Here is a 15,895-nt window from a genome sequence, read left to right on the forward strand (position 1 = left end):
CTTTCCACACACACAGGCACACACTCCCCGACCACCTCCCAGCTCACGGAAAGGGCGGAGTTGTGGGCTGCAAAGCATCGTGGGGTTAGAGGAAGGGGGGAAAAAAAGAAGAAAAACGCACCCTACCACCACCCACCACCAATCGCCCCTTTTCACTGGGTTGTGGGATGCCAGCATGTCCTGAGACCCCATTTTTCCCAAAGAGAGCAAAGAAGAAAATCACTTCTCTTCATAGACCCCCACCTCCCTTCTCCGCGCTTCAATGACTGAATTTGACTTTGGCATCAAAAGATATTTGGTTGCACTTATAGGGATTTACTATTATGTCCTCACCTGCTCCATTCCACTGCTTAAAACAGAAGGGTGCCAGTACGCGGATGGTCCTTGAATTGTGTCATTTCCTCCTTGTATTGAAGAATGATTCCAGTTTATTTACACTTGGCATCCTTAACATTTGTTGTTTGGGGCCATCATTTGTATTAGATTAACAGCATGTATTCATTGGCTGAGATATGGGAATGTGTGCAACATCTAGGGTATGCACGCGTTTGGTTTAACCTCCAAATAAAGTTGTTTGGATTCAAAAATGTTGGCCGTGTCAGACGTTGCTGTAGTGATGTTGCCATGTTTCCAGATTGAGTAAAAAACTTTAAAATGAACAAGAGAACTAAAAAAAAAAAAGACAGAAGTTTGCTAAACTGCAATTATCCTTAAATGTTTTCAGCAATAATGTGCTAATATTCCAGATGCGCATGTTTCCATTACAATGCCGCTTGGTGCAGCATGTATAACACCATGTATCTCTGGTCTATTTTCTGTCTCATGTTGCTGTTGTAAAGTAGCTGTTGCTGCTTATGTGACATATAAGAATATGCTAAGTAAGCTAATATTAAGATAATAATTAAGCAAACAATGCAGTATTTGCTCTTTATATTTCTATAAAACAGGGACATAAAGTCCCTTTCTCTCTTTGCAGCAGTGTTTTAAGAGGACACCAATTGCTTTTTGTGAAAAAAAAGATGTTTTAATTTTTTTGTCTGGGCTCATCTGGCCCCCAGCAAATGTGAAACCTTTCCCATTGGTTGATGGACATGGAATCAGTAATGCATTGCAACAAAATTGACATTTATTTCAAGACAAACCAGATTACTTATTAAAGCGTGAAGTCTCTGACATACGCAATGACATGTTTTTGTTTACAGATGCTGGATGTGTTAAGATCTTCTATTCACATCTTGTTAACATTTCAACTAGAAAGGAGTGTTTGTGTGGGGAAAGGAAACCAATTGGTTTTTATTGAGATGTATCACTGAAAAGGCATTTTATAGTTTTCAAACCACACTTGGTCCAAAGACCCTTTTCGAGTTGTACTACAAACATACCAGCAGTACCTTTTAACAAAGGAAAGTCCCAGTAACAAACATGGTGGCCATCTTGGCTTTTCACACAGTTCTCAGTACTGAGGTAATGCAATTTGTCTCTATATATTAAACTGGGCAGACTTGGAGGCAGATGCCCACTCTTATTACAATGAAAGCAGAGCAGAAAGCAATAAGTCTTTGTGAAAATAAGAGGGAAAAAAGGAGCCAACTACAGTGAGTGCTCCAGTATGACAAAAAACCCAAGTAGAATGTAAAAATAATCCAGCATAAAATAATTCCATCCCAAATGGTCTTTTAAAGACATGTTACAGACGGTAATCATGAATGTAAGCGACGTCAGCCAACCTCAGCCTCAACTGGGCCATCCCGTGTTACTCTGTGGCGTAAAAATTACAGCCGTGGCCGGAAATGGGGAGTTACTTTTTTATCTGACCTGAATATTAACATTCTTCCGGAGCTGCCGGGTGAAACCATAAGCCTGTGTTTAAGAAATATCACTGCTGTCATGGAAAAACCATATAAATGCAAAATGTGTTTTTTCAGCAATGGAGAAAAGAATGCACGTAATTGAATTTCCCATTTTACACATTAGGATTTTCTTCAGACAGCACAAACCCCAAACACCTTCTTTAACATTTGGCAACCTAATTATTTTCATATTTGAACATGTGGAAGGACTGATTTATTCCTCTGCTCACCAGCTGCTTGCCTATTGACTTTGGTGACCACACACATCTGTTGTGGTTTGGCTGATATGTATGAAGGCCTAAAAAAAGAAACATCACACTTTTTATTCTCAATGGAAGTAATAATAAAAAAAAAAAAAACTCATATTCTTCGGTCACCTGCAGACTCTGGTGCATTCGTTTTTATTTGGTCTCACATTACCAGACCTTCCTCCACAGTGCTGCGGAAGAGGGTTTGGCTAGTCCACACAGCATCCTGGGATGGGAGAAAAACGTGATCTGGTTTATTGGTATTTCTTTAAACCAATCTTAATCTTCATGGGTGGCGCTAAGAGTCAGACAGAGCCACAGTGCCGCTGCAAAACAGCCTCGGGTCGGAACTTGTTTAGGTGGAAAATGCGTACGTTTAAAGGTTGTTTCAGTCATGCAACAGATAACTGTGATTGGACAGATAGTCTAGCTAGCTGCTCTAAATCGCTTTTGTTGTGTAAATGAACCTGAAGAGGAAGCAGAGCAAGGAAATATTGTTTGGCTGCATTTGACTGCCCTCCTGCAGCAGGACTGTAATCTCTGCTGCTGTAATGTGGTGACGTTTTCTTTAGGCAGAGTTTAAAGAGCACAACATGTGCTGTATATTTTAGTCACTTGTTAATTAGTTTGCAGCTTTCACCTACAAAGACAGGCAGTAGATGCAGGGTCTGAATAACATGTTCCCATACAAATACAGTTGGTGCTTTTCTGTTTCACTTGGGAAGTTACTTTTGATTAGCCTGGGCAACACTTTGCTCGGTCTAATAACAGAATTTGTTTTAACTGCATGTGAATGTTCTGGTGCTTAAAATGGCTTAATCTAGCAGTGTGGGTTTGTGTGCAGTTGAAAGGCAGAGAGGGAGAAAGAGGGAGTCAGTCCCACAGGCCTGTAGATAATAATAATAATGTTACAGGAGGAGGATTGTGGTCTGCATTCTGGAACAGTTTATTAGGGGGAAGTCTGCAATTACATATTTTCTGGGTAAACATTATCTAGCTTTGCATCGCAGACCTTCACAACAACAGCAGCTTGGACTGTAACAGGCATGGAGTGTATACTTATTCACTTTTCCTACAACAGTTACCAGTAAAGGAGCTGAGCATAACATTATGCTTTATTTTGGAAAACTATTAATCCAATGTTGGTTGTTTCCAGTGGAGGATATTTTGAAAGTATTGGGGTTTAACCAAGAAATCCTCATGGAAACCATGAATTGGCTTTGAAAGTGTTATATTGAATGGATTTGGTTTTCTTCTTCTAACTCTTGCCTTTTGGTTCTATTGGATATGGTAATATTTCACTCACCAAAGTTACAAATAAACTATTAGCCAGATTAGATATAACTTTATTGAGATGTGAAACCCAGAGTAAGGGCTTCTGCAGTGTCTGTCAATCTCTATGAAAGAAAGTTAGGTCAAAGTTGAACTGGGTTGTCAGGCTGTGAACCGGGATGATATTTTGCAATAGATAGTTTGAGTTGTTATTTTACCATTTGTTTTCGTATTCTCCTTCCACTAAAGTTGCTATGTTAGATTTTTTTCATCATAATCGGTCTGACTTCTCATCTGATCAGTGATGGCGCCACATCCCCAGGTCCCAGCTAAGACCTGGGTGAATACAGTCTTATTATAATGGACGAACCTTATATTTTTTTCTGTGTTTCTACAAAGTCTAACCTTAAGGTTCTTATGGCTCTTAGTGGCGCAGTGCAACATCATTTGCTTTTGTTGTTTTTAAGATTTCTTTTTTGGCATTTTAGGCCTTTATTTTGACAGGACAGCTGAAGACATGAAAGGCAAGAGAGAGGGGGAATGACATGCAGCAAAGGGCCGCAGGTCGGCGTCAAACCTCCGCCCGCTGCACCCAGGAGTAAACCTCTATGTGGGCGCCACTCTTCCTACTGAGCTGAACTTGAATCGTAGTAGACTTTTAATTGCTAATATAGCAGCAAAATATGGATAACAAGATGAATACTGAGTTCAACTTACATCCTTGCATTCCATCACATAGAGCAAAACGTACCCACAGTGTTCAGAATATTCATTCCTATGTCTAGAAACCACATCCTGCATCATCATCATCCACAGAGCAACGCTTTATAAAGAAAAGAGGCAGAGCAGAGGGGAGAAGAGAAAGAAAGGCAAGTCATAATAGCTAACAAATGTTGCTCTCTCTCTCTCTCTCTCTCTTTCTCTGTGTGTGTGTGTATGTGCCCATCTGAGGGCAATTTCCAGACCGGGGCAGTTGAGATGGATCTCTGCCTTTCAGGTATAATTATTTTAAGAGAGATTGAGCTGTTAAGCACTTGAAAAACATCACAGAGGCTCGGAGAGTGTTTATACTTTCCCTTCCGTCTCTTAGGACGGGGGGACTGACTCCCTCAGGTCCTGCACCAGGTGATGTAAGACATTACTACATGGGACAGCAACATGATGCATTCAAGTAATTAAGAAACTGAGTATGAAGTAGTTAAAAATATTGGAAAAAGATGCATGCATGCAATATATGTACTCTAACACAATATATTTTGTTTTTTTAGCTAGTACAAGCAAATAGAGGGGTGACCATGTAATTTATTCATGCATCACTAAACTAGTCCTTAGTCGTCTTAGGCCTCCGTTGCACCTCCCTCCGTAACCATGGAGATAGTCTGTGATTATTCCAGCAGTGGATCACCCTGGGTCTCAGGACAGGGTAAAGGAAAGAAAAACATTCTTAAGTTAGTGCCCAAATTAGTAAGTCCAGCTAACATATTAACCCCCTCCACCCCCCAGATAAGCTTTCATTTGACTGATCTTATCTCTCCAGAAAAGGAAATTGGCTTTGATGACTTCCATAAGTGAAAGAGACTGCAGAATCAAGGTCAAGTTCTTTCTCTTCACCCCCCACCTTCCACCTCCACCATCCCAGCTATCACCGTACTCCCCTGGTTCCTCTGAAGATGTGGTTTCCTCTCCATTTCTTTATTTTACTCCTCCTTACATTTCTGCTCTGCTGTACTTCATCATAAATCTCTTTACTTTTATTAAGAAGTGTTAAACTAAGCTAAGTACTTTGGTTTGAAAGAGCCCAACCTCAACACCCCACCCGGCCAAAGGTCCATAGTTTGAGTCTGGTTTTTTTTGCTAACTAGTTTTTTGTTATTGTAACAAACAAGTGTCTTTAAAATTGAAAGCCAATAATTAAAATCCCCATCAAATAAAAATGATCTAAGCCAAAACCAAGCCATAATCTTGTTAAAAGCTGCCAAGCAACATGGTACAATCCCACATCTAATGTATTAACAATCTACGGAACTAACTTCATGCTCTCATAACAAAATGTTTGAGGTGTGCGTGCAGACGTGGAAAAATCGTACAGGATCTTGATAAACAATTTCACAACGTTGTAGTGAATATTTTTGGTGCATTAAAAAGCACGCTCATTAAGATACCAGCAGACAAGCTAATCCAGCACAAATTAGTGCATGTGAAGTCACCAAAATGAAGTATTTGAACTCATAATTGAATGCAAAATCACGGAAAAACTGCAAAAAAGTCTGCTTTTTGAAAAAAAGACCCCCCCCCCACTTTTTAATTAATATTTTTGCATATCCACACATCAAGCCCGGATGCGTGCAGACATGAATGGTTTTCTTTGTCCTTCCAAAGTGGCCTTTTCTGCCTTTAGACTGGAAACACCTTTCCTCCTCTTTCACCCTGGACAATGGCAGAAAGAAGCAAAGAATTTCTATTTGTCCACATCCTTTGTCTCGCCGTATTAGTGTTATTACCAGACACCTGAGCCCATCGCACTCGATAAAGGGCCATCTACACACACAGTCAAAATGATTCCATTAGTAAGTCACCTCCGTGGTATTTAAGCGAAGCTGGGGGTTTAAGACTTCCTCTTTGCTTGGTGGAATTCGCCAAGCCTTTTGGAGCTACCTTTGTGTGACTTATGTGCCTCCGGTGGATTAGGAGTACTCAAAAGCTATTTAAATCACAATCCTCTGCGTTCCAAAGCAATGCTGGAAGGACAATGTAGTGTAGTGAAAAAAAGGCCCAACAAGTACCAGGCTGATAGTTATAAAGCAGCCATATTCCAAAGAAGGGCCCATGAATAAAAGTGCAAACCCCTCTATTAGGGGGATGTGCCTGAACTTGAGCTGAAAGGAATGTTTTGGATTCACAAGGATCCTGTGTGTGAAACTTTGCGTGTGTGTGTATGTGTTTGCATGTGACTATGATTAAGTGTGTGAGTGTGCTGTAAAGCTCTGCATGAATAGATTAATTGACCCCAGGTTACCATGTTCCATGTATACGCAGGAATACAACTTATAAAAAATGTTTTAGGATGAAAACTGAATTCGAGCTAATGCACATCTGTAAATTGCTTCCAACATGGCATCATCTACTTTGTGCATATTTGATGAAGTCATGAAAGAGGGCCTCTGTTTGAAAAAAACATCTGTGTAACAAATTATGCATACTTTCAGCCGTGCTATAGCTCCAGACATATCTGTTTTTATCAAGAGAGACTGTTTGTGTGCTTCCTCACAAGCTTGTGTTTGTGTGTCGTATGTGTGGTCAGAAAAAACCAAGGCTGTTTCTGTCTGAAAAATGCTGGGAGAGGGACATAAATCTCCCCGGCTCCCGGTGGGACGTCACGGAAAACGGAGACCTTACAGGCAGGCAGGGTAGGTGTTCTGGGTCCTATCGGATGCTTTAAGCCAGGCCAGGAAGTGTGTGTGTCTGTGCCTGAGCATGCTTCTCTCTCTCTCTCTCTCTCTCTCTCTCTGTCTTTGTGTGGCTGTGTTGGTGGATTTGTATGTGTGGGGCTGTGTACTGAGAGAGTGTGTGTGTGTGTGGACCTTTCTGAAAACGCCTTCCCAGACTCCCCTCTTCTGGGTTGGAAACGGGCAATAAATAGCAGGGTATCTCCTGGCGGCGTTCCAGCAACTGAGGCCCTGGCAAGGAAGTGACTCATTTCAGCAGAGAGAAAAGGAGGGGGGGGGCATGAGAGGATTTTTGTGTCTCTCATTATCAGTCAGCCAAGGCAAACTACACTGGCAGGCCAAAGAGAGAAGAGGTGGAAGGAGGTGTGGAGGAAGCGGGGGTGGGGGTAAGGGATGGTGGAGAAAGGGGGAGGCACTGCCAGTTCGATAGGGCTTCTGCTGCTGGTATTTGGCTCTTTTGAGGAACTGACTTGTGACCTTTCATGTGCGCCGAGCCAAGAAGCATGCTGGGAGAGTTTGTTTGCTAACACCTGAGCGATGAATGCTCGCCCTGCATGTTTTAGGTGCGTTTTGCTTAATTTAAAAAAAAATCTTTGGTTAGTGAAAGTGTGTCTCTTTCTTTTAGATTTCAGTTTACATTTTCAGCTGGAGAAAAAAAAAAAAAAGCTCTGACTATGCTCCCTCTGTTTTCCAAGCCAAAGTGTTTCAGGTAGGTAAGTAAAACACCTGAGTAGACAGGGAATGCTATTTTATGTGTTTGTGGGCATGCATTTCATGTATACTGTACATGTGGCATGAGTGGGATTAGGGGCTTAAAACTGGTGCTTCAGCTAATGTCAGCCACATCCTGAATGTTCTGGTGTGAGTACAGGTACATTCCTATTTTTACTTAAAAGGTTGATTACATATTTAAAGAAGTTTTTACATCATTCCTACTGGTTATGATAAGATTTTACTCACTGAATGCATTGCTGAGATCGAGTGGGGTGGCAAGTTGGACTAATAGGCCTAATGGAACATGAGCAAACAGGGATAACACCTGCGGTTTGATCCTCAACATTAAGAGCTTTGACGTGTTACAGGTACCAGCATCTTTAGAAGGCTGATTGGTGGGGCTGTGTCTGACGACTTCTGTAACTTTCTGAAACCGACAATCTGAACAAGCATGCCTACTTAACGTGGGGTTTGACAAAGTGATCGCTGGCGAATATAAACTTCTCACACTACTAGTAGAGTTAGCAAGGACTGCAGGGCATTTGGAATTAACTGTTCCTTTTAGTCACATTGGACACATACATTGGTAAAGAACGCAACAATAAATAAAAAAAAAACACAATTTGTTTACTGTAAATGCCATTGCATGCGGACCACCTGGCAAATTGGACTTACAGTTCTTATGCACACAAGCCACATATGCCATGAATCAATCTATCTGACATTTTGGGTATCGTCCCTTTTGGTTTAGCTTTCAAATAACACATGAACATGAATTAGGAAAAGAATAAAAACAAAAAAAGGAAATCTTGTTTAAACTATATGCACCCCCCTAGATCACAGTAGTGATTTTAACAAACCAGCTCCACTTACAACTGATGAGCTGAAAATAAAAGGACAAGCACATCACAGTAGTGACACACGGTTGACAGGTGAGTTCTGGGAAGTTCACCATAGAGACACCACACTTCCTGAGTTCTGAACATCAAAGACGTATAGAACATAAAAAAAGAGAATCTTGCTGATTTGCACTTTAAGTCATTTATCTGCCTGTTGTATCCAGAGCAGCAGCAGCAGCAATAGAATGAGCCTTCTGTTCCTGTTATCAACATTACACATCCGGTCTGAAGGGGCCTTTTAACCGCATAATCAGAAGTCACACAATGAAAAGCCACCACTGTTAAGCAATGAACACCTACCTCCACTCTGTCCCATCTGAGTTCTCAGGTGGGTGTACAATATGGGAGACCTTTGTTCCGTGTGTGTGTGGAAAAGCACACACTGTCAACACAGAAGAGAAAAGCTAATATTTACCACGTATGGCCTCGGCTTTAATATTAGCTAGAAGCGCTAGTCGAGGGAGAACAGAGGTCTCCCTCTGGTCTCACTTCCTGCCCGAAAGCAATATCCAAAAAAGCCTTTACTGCTTTATTAGACAAGATAGAGTGGAATGTATCAGGTTGGAAAAGAAATAGGGAGGAGTCGGAATCAGACCCACAGCATTATGTAGCCTGTACTGCTGAAGTCTACAAATCAGACCGAAACTCCTGCTTTCTTGTATTGAGTATTCATTACCAATTCATTATTTTTTATCCAAATGTCCAAAACTTTACTATTATAATTTGTTAATTTGACGTTTACTTGCCACCAACTTTTCAGATTGAAAAAGTAGGTGAGAATCTTTAGTATAAATCTCCCTGTGAAACTCCCTCACAGGTATAATAAACAAATTGAATTTCTACAATTACATAATCTTGTAGTTTAAGTACTTTTATTGGCAGTTTAAACAGAAACAATTGGTTAAGAATCACATTTCCCATATTTTGTACAGTGCATATGGCCTTACAATAACAGTAATCTCCACTGTGATCTTCTCCAATCCAAGCAGCAAATATTCTTATTTTCCACCTCTCTGCTCCTGATCCGAGTTCCAAACAGGAAATGATCAGGGGGCCATTTCTATCCTCATGGCCCAGTCAGACCAGCGGAGTGCATATTCAAGACAAACTGGCTATGTCCCCCGTCTCAGCAAAAAACTCCAGACAACTTCTTGTCCCAGCATTTCGGCTAAATACCGCATGAAATGAGTCAAGCTGTGGGGCTCTGGCGCGGGACCCACATCAATATCCTACTCATGCCGGTGGCCAGGTGTTGAAGGGAAATTGTCAATTGAATATTGTATCCAGATTTTTGGGAGCTGTATCTTGTGGGGATATTCATTTCTACGCCTCGCTATGCGCCCTGTCTCCTCTCCTTCCGTCTTGTTTTTGGCATTCCTCGGATCCGGGCTGAGTGCAGTCTGCTGTGGCTCCCACTTGCACACCTGCCACGAAGAAACAGCTGTGGTCCGGCACAACATCATTAGTGCAGCTGAAAGAGAAGGAAAGGCCTGCATAGCCATTCCCCCCCCTCTGTTTACTCTCCCAAAGAGTTCAACTCCAGGGCATCTGTACAATGGACAAACATTTTTATGATAAAGACGTGCAAAAAGTCACCCCGCTCCCTGAGCTCCTACGACTAGGACGTGTAACACGATCATGACGAAACCTGTGGGAGAGCAGGGGTGCTGAAAGAAAATTTTATACCTCATGACAAATATGTCCTTTTGGGGTGTTCACTCCCCACAGCTGTACAGTGGATGGCTTTGAGGGTAACCCTTGTGCATTTATCCCTACACAGCTTATGTTGCTCCATAGCCATAACCATGGGGTTTTGGTAGAGCATGAAAAATGAACTCTTGTAAAATGAGCTTTTGACCCTCATAGGCAAGACCTCGCCTCTTAACACTACATCAGAAAATATCTCGCCAAGCTGCATATTTACAAGCAGTCAAGAAACACGGGAATGTATTACGTCTTTTTGCTGTAATTGATACATCCTCAGTGAATGTGGAGAACAAGGAGAAAGGAAGTGCTTCCATTGATTTGCAAAGATACTGGAGTGTAGGCCTCTCTTAACAGAAACAGAAACGGAGAAGGGAGATTTGACCCCTGTGGGTACCAAGGGCTGCTCCGGAGAGCAGACGCCAAGCCACAAACCCAAGACTCCACTGTAAAAAATGTCCACTGTGACAAGTCACTTCCTTTTGCTTTTGCTCCCTAAAAGAGTGAGATCTTTAATGCATCTGTTTATTGTATAAATCACGAGTCACTTCCCAGATTCAAATCATATAGTTAGGTCAACCACAAGGACCGTAGGGACTGGATATGTAATTTGTTTGTTCTAGTGATTGCATCATCGGTAAGTGTCTATATCACCATTCACAATACAACATTAAGGCGCTGCTTCTGATTGTCTTCATTAAATTCACTTTCTTTGTTGTTCAGTTTTGTTCAGTATATTACAAATATAAGCACTATTTGAATGTGAATGGCCCAGCAACAAGCGATCAACTTTTCACAACGGAGTATAGGTCGGTATTGTCAAAAATGACATGATATAATGTGTCATCTAAATGGGTTGGAAGGCAAAGGTGTTTATAGGTGTTCATATATATGGCTACCATAAAGAAAAGACAAGATGAAGTTGGTGTGAATGTCTGATTTTCTGTTTCAGTAAGCTGTTAATCAGAAGCTAACACACATAGAAGTATGTTGAGGCTGAGCTTGGATGCAAAAGTTACTGATTTGGTTAAACTAATGATTCCTTTTGAAGGTTTTTGTTGCTTTGTTGGACGTTTTTGTTGCAATTTCAATGTTTTTCCTGCATTTCATTCTTTTTTTGGACACTTTTTCTTGACGTATATCTTGCCTTTTTTTTAGGTTTTAATTCTACGTTATTGGCGCTTCTTTCCAAAGTTTCTGATGCCTTTTGATTTTTTAGTCTTTATGGTCAATACATGTAAACATGTCCCGGCTCCTCCCTAGATAGTTGGAGAACTGAACCCCCCCATGTTCACCTAAAGTTACGCCCCTAGTTTCACTACACTGCACATGGTTATGATAATATATTATGAAGAAAAAAGAAAAACAGTACAATACGGATTCCAACTTTAGTTTAGTTTTGCAATTTCATGGTCCCCATTCATTGTTGATAAAAGGTTTAGATGACTTAATACCACTTTTAAATCCTTTCATTAAATTAAGTTTGGTAGCTTGACTTAATTTCTATTCCAGACCATCTTTACATATTAAAGAAATACCAAATTATTGGAAAAAGTGATAACAAGTTTGATTTCTCCTCTTATTTCAAGGTGATGTCACTTGGCTAAAGGATTCTTTGGAAACAATTGTAGTAAAATTAAATCCTCTCTTTTCCTTGCTAGCTGTTTTTTTCATCTAAAAAGGAAAAAAAGGCCATTTTAAGACTCAGCACTAGATTAAATAACCTGTTTAGATGAATATTTTTTGCAGTGGATCCCTACCGGAGAAAATCAATCCGTCACCATGCGCACAGGAAGGAAGCCTGGGCTGGGGAGAGATACTGCTCTTAATGACATGTCTCTGTGTGCCTGGACCAGAGGGGGAAGTAACCGGATATTTAAACAGAGATAAGAGTGTGTGCCAAAGGGGCTGGGATTGGATATGACTAAAACCCCATGGCAACCGGCCGGGGCTATCGGATATGGAAAGGTAAATAGTAATACAGCCGTAGCATGTTTTAATGCTGTAAATTAAAAGCTCATGTAACATTCACGCGAGGGTGATATATAGGTGGTTAGCTTCTGCCAAGTTTTCATTAGTGATTTCCTCCATGCTTTTAGCAGCGCGCTTGGTTTAAATCAAGATTTGGAACATATGTTTTGGCTCATCAGGATGTGTAAGCAGAAATCAGATATGCAGTATTTCCAAGTAAGAGTACTGCCATACAATGATGAAGGAGATGAAAGTAGCATTTACTTAACCCTCACAAGAGGAAGAAAGAAGATGAGAAAATGGGTTTTGGTACATACAGGGAAAGAGACCTAGAAGAAAAAGAAACTTGAAAGACATGTGCTTATTGAACCAATATCTGTGGCAGTTAAAGTCTTACCTTTTACTTTATAAACTGATATAATCTACTTCTACATTTTCCAGAATGGCTTTGACATCTCCCAGAGAACAGGCCTGAACTTGTTTTATCCAGCTGTGGGTTATTCAGGTTCCTCACAGCTTAACTGCAACCTGTGTTGTGGCTGCATTGGTTTCTGGTCTGTCGAGGCTACTGTGGATGGAGGGATTGGTATCTGTGCTTCTTATCTCACTGTATGACCAGTGTAATCAAGAGCCTCTCCTTTCTGCTACTTTGTCACTGTCAAATCTGTTGTTTCTAATACATTTTTTAAGGTTCTGCAATCAAACCTCTTGGATTATGTTAGTTGATAAAATGAGGTCTGACCAGCTATCCACGCAGAAGAGAAAAAATATGTATTTTTGACCAATTAATGCTCTGATTTGCACAGATACAGGGAATGTTGACAGTGGTCATGGATTAACAGCGGCCATGAACAGTTGACGAGTGCGGTCTGTGAGAGACCAGTGCTGTAAACCAGGGTTCCCAAACCAAAAGTTCAAATAAAAGAACTGTTGCGTCGCAGAGCGTAAAAATGTAAATTTGCTCAACATTTGTCCAATTGCAACATCATTCATCAATGCACCAAATAGGCATCGTGTAGAATATGTTGTAACGTGAACTATGTATTTTTACCATTTACTTCTCAATTGTGGAGACAGAGAATACAATGATTAGTGCCATGATAACTTTCTAGTTGTAGAGAGCTGTCTCAGATTACTCTAAACTTCTACGTAGTATTTTGGTGACTGATAAGCCCTCCAAAGACTCTCCTGGATCATCATACCTGTAGCAATAAAACACCAGGCATCCCCCTCATTCATTTTAATAAATCCACTGCTTTAACACAGCAGGTTAGTCAGCAATAACTCGGGCAAACCAACGCAGGATTGCAGAAACATTTGCTCAACTGATGGCGGAACACGATCCAACGCCATCTGGAAATGCACTACATCGCCCAATCAAGTGCACATAGATTACTTTACAACGTAAACTGTGTAAATTGTTTATATGTTATATAATGTTTATGTTTCCAAGTTGGGAAGGATGTCCATTGAAAATAGCAGTAGCAAAAATCTGTTAAGTTTTTTGGGGGGATTATTCTGCTTTAGTGCATTGCCTGATTGTAACAATAACCAACAAAGTTGAGTTTATTTATTTAAATCACTCATTTTTCATTTATTTTTTAGACTCTTTTAAAAAACATTACTGTTGTATTGATACTAACCAGCAAGCACAAACTGTAGTCTTTTTCAGCCTCTGTAATGGATAGGAAAACTGAAGCATGTGCACTGGATGAGTAAGACTCTCCACTCTCTTAACATCTAAAAACGAGATGCCTTTGAGCCAGGCATTAAACCCACTGACTGTTCTAATGGCCCAGAGTAAAACCTTTCATGGCTTTGGGAAATTCCCAGGGTTGAAAGTGAAGCAAATATTAGCTGAAAAAGAGCAACTATATTTGAAAAAGGGGAAAACAGCAGTATCATCTTTGCCTTTTCTTTTCACACTGATCTGTGTATCAGTCGACTGTTCAATGTTGAGTCTGCATAACCAGATCAGGTTCCCTCTCCAAGTTAGCGCTCAAAACAACTCTTGTAATAGGATCAGCTTAGTGTTGCACATAGAAAAATATACACGTTTTTTTTTTTTGCTGCTCCCCTAGTGGGTTGGACTTGAAATCATATGGAACATATCTTTCCCTTGCGGTTTCATGATAATGCTCCAAGACAATGCAGGCTTCACCAGAGGAAATAATTAAGATGTATTTTGTGGTGTGTTTGTTTTAGCTTTGGCCGTTTGAAACATTAGTCCTTCTGGAAAACGATGAGATGTATTTCTCAAGTCTCAAGTGTGTGTCTGAAGAGTTGTTCTGTTCTTGGATTTTACATTTTTTGAATCCAGCTTGACAGTGTTATTCAGAGTGGCTATGTGTCTGACAGTGGAGTAAGCTTAAATTTTAACATTACAAACAGTCTGATGGTACGGAGTGTAAAGCTCATAGCTACCACACCTTGCCAACAGTAACACAATATTCCTGTGATGCTACGATGATCACGTATGGCACAAATTCCAGGGAAGGCAACGGGAGCTTGAAGAAAAGAGCATATTAGATGAAGCAGAGGTGGTTGTAAATCAAGGGGTTGAGGGTATCATGAAATATTTGCTCAACATATTGGTTTTGAGCCACTATTGACCGTCCCTAACCCCCCCCTTCACACACACTGGATCCATGTTTCAAGAACATCTAACCATTGGCAAGGCCACAGTCCTAACCTCCGCCGGCCTCCGGATCAAGTGATGCTCCGCAAAAAGGATTAGCGGCAACTGGATCCTTTTGGCATAGGCACAGGAATTTTCATTACAATGATCCTGGGTGTGGTGTGCCAGGAATGCATCCTCAATAGGAAGGAGAGGTATACACTGAGGTGAAGTGCAAGGGAGTGGCAGGCAGGGGGGTAATGGTGGGACTTTTGGTGGTCACGTTTCTTCCCAGTCCGCTACCTTGTCTCATCTCCCTTCTCCTGTGGTTTTATTCCTATTTTTTTGCTCCGTTCTCAAAATGCATACACCCGCATTCAGTGTTCTTATCACATTCATACTGTTTACACTGTATGTTGAAAGTGTATTTGCATTTTTAAGAACTGTGCACAGCAAAACAGGAAAAAATGTATTGTCCTCACTTTCAATACCTCCAGGTCCCTTTTTCTATATATGTTTCAAATATTTAATAGTATGACATAACAACGTTTGCCTTACTTTTGTTTTGTTGTTATTGTTGCTGTTTTGTTTAAATGTGTTTTGTTTGAGTGTGAAAGTTCATTTGTGACTTTGAAAATAGTTCAACTCAAGATCCACTTACTAGCTTCTTTTTTTTTATTTTTTTGAGCTTTTATCCACATTTCCCAGTCTTCATCATGGAGGTGGCTAAGTTGTCACCCTGAATCAAAGAATGTATCTTTGATTGAGGTGATATGATTCACATCCAACGCAAAACAGCATCCTTAACTAGAGACCAAGGCCACAATCTTCCCCACTCTCAACCCCAAAGCTCCTAATTAGACCTCTGGCACCCGGTGCAGCGCAGCGCAGCATGCGACACAAGTGTCTTTGCTAGATTAAGACCAATGCGGTTGTGAATTTCCCGTCCATTGCTCACATATTTTAAATAGCAAATGCACCTGCGACAAACTTTGTGCCTATGGGCGTGCTGGTCTGACAGGGAGGTGTGTTCAGGTGCATTCTTGGTGTATTGCTGTCTTGAGGCATATGTGAAGTGATCGAACCATTGACCAACAAAGACTTGGTCTAAAGTCAACAACGCAGCATTTCATTGTTATTTTAACAGCAAATTAGTAAGCGCCTAGGCACAGCA

The 15,895-nt window shown here is 40.8% G+C and overlaps 1 long non-coding RNA gene across 1 annotated transcript in view; it reads left to right on the forward strand.

Annotated features, from left to right (window-relative positions):
- Window positions 1-3,910, forward strand: part of LOC117951933 — a 10,606-nt gene extending 6,696 nt beyond the window's left edge. Inside the window, exon 3 of the long non-coding RNA XR_004658282.1 lies at window positions 3,875-3,910. This is a non-coding gene — a long non-coding RNA (uncharacterized LOC117951933). The remainder of the gene's footprint in view (window positions 1-3,874) is intronic.
- Window positions 3,911-15,895: the final 11,985 nt, after the last annotated feature.

This window comes from Etheostoma cragini, chromosome 10, assembly GCF_013103735.1.
Source record: "Etheostoma cragini isolate CJK2018 chromosome 10, CSU_Ecrag_1.0, whole genome shotgun sequence".
Lineage (NCBI taxonomy): Eukaryota > Metazoa > Chordata > Actinopteri > Perciformes > Percidae > Etheostoma > Etheostoma cragini.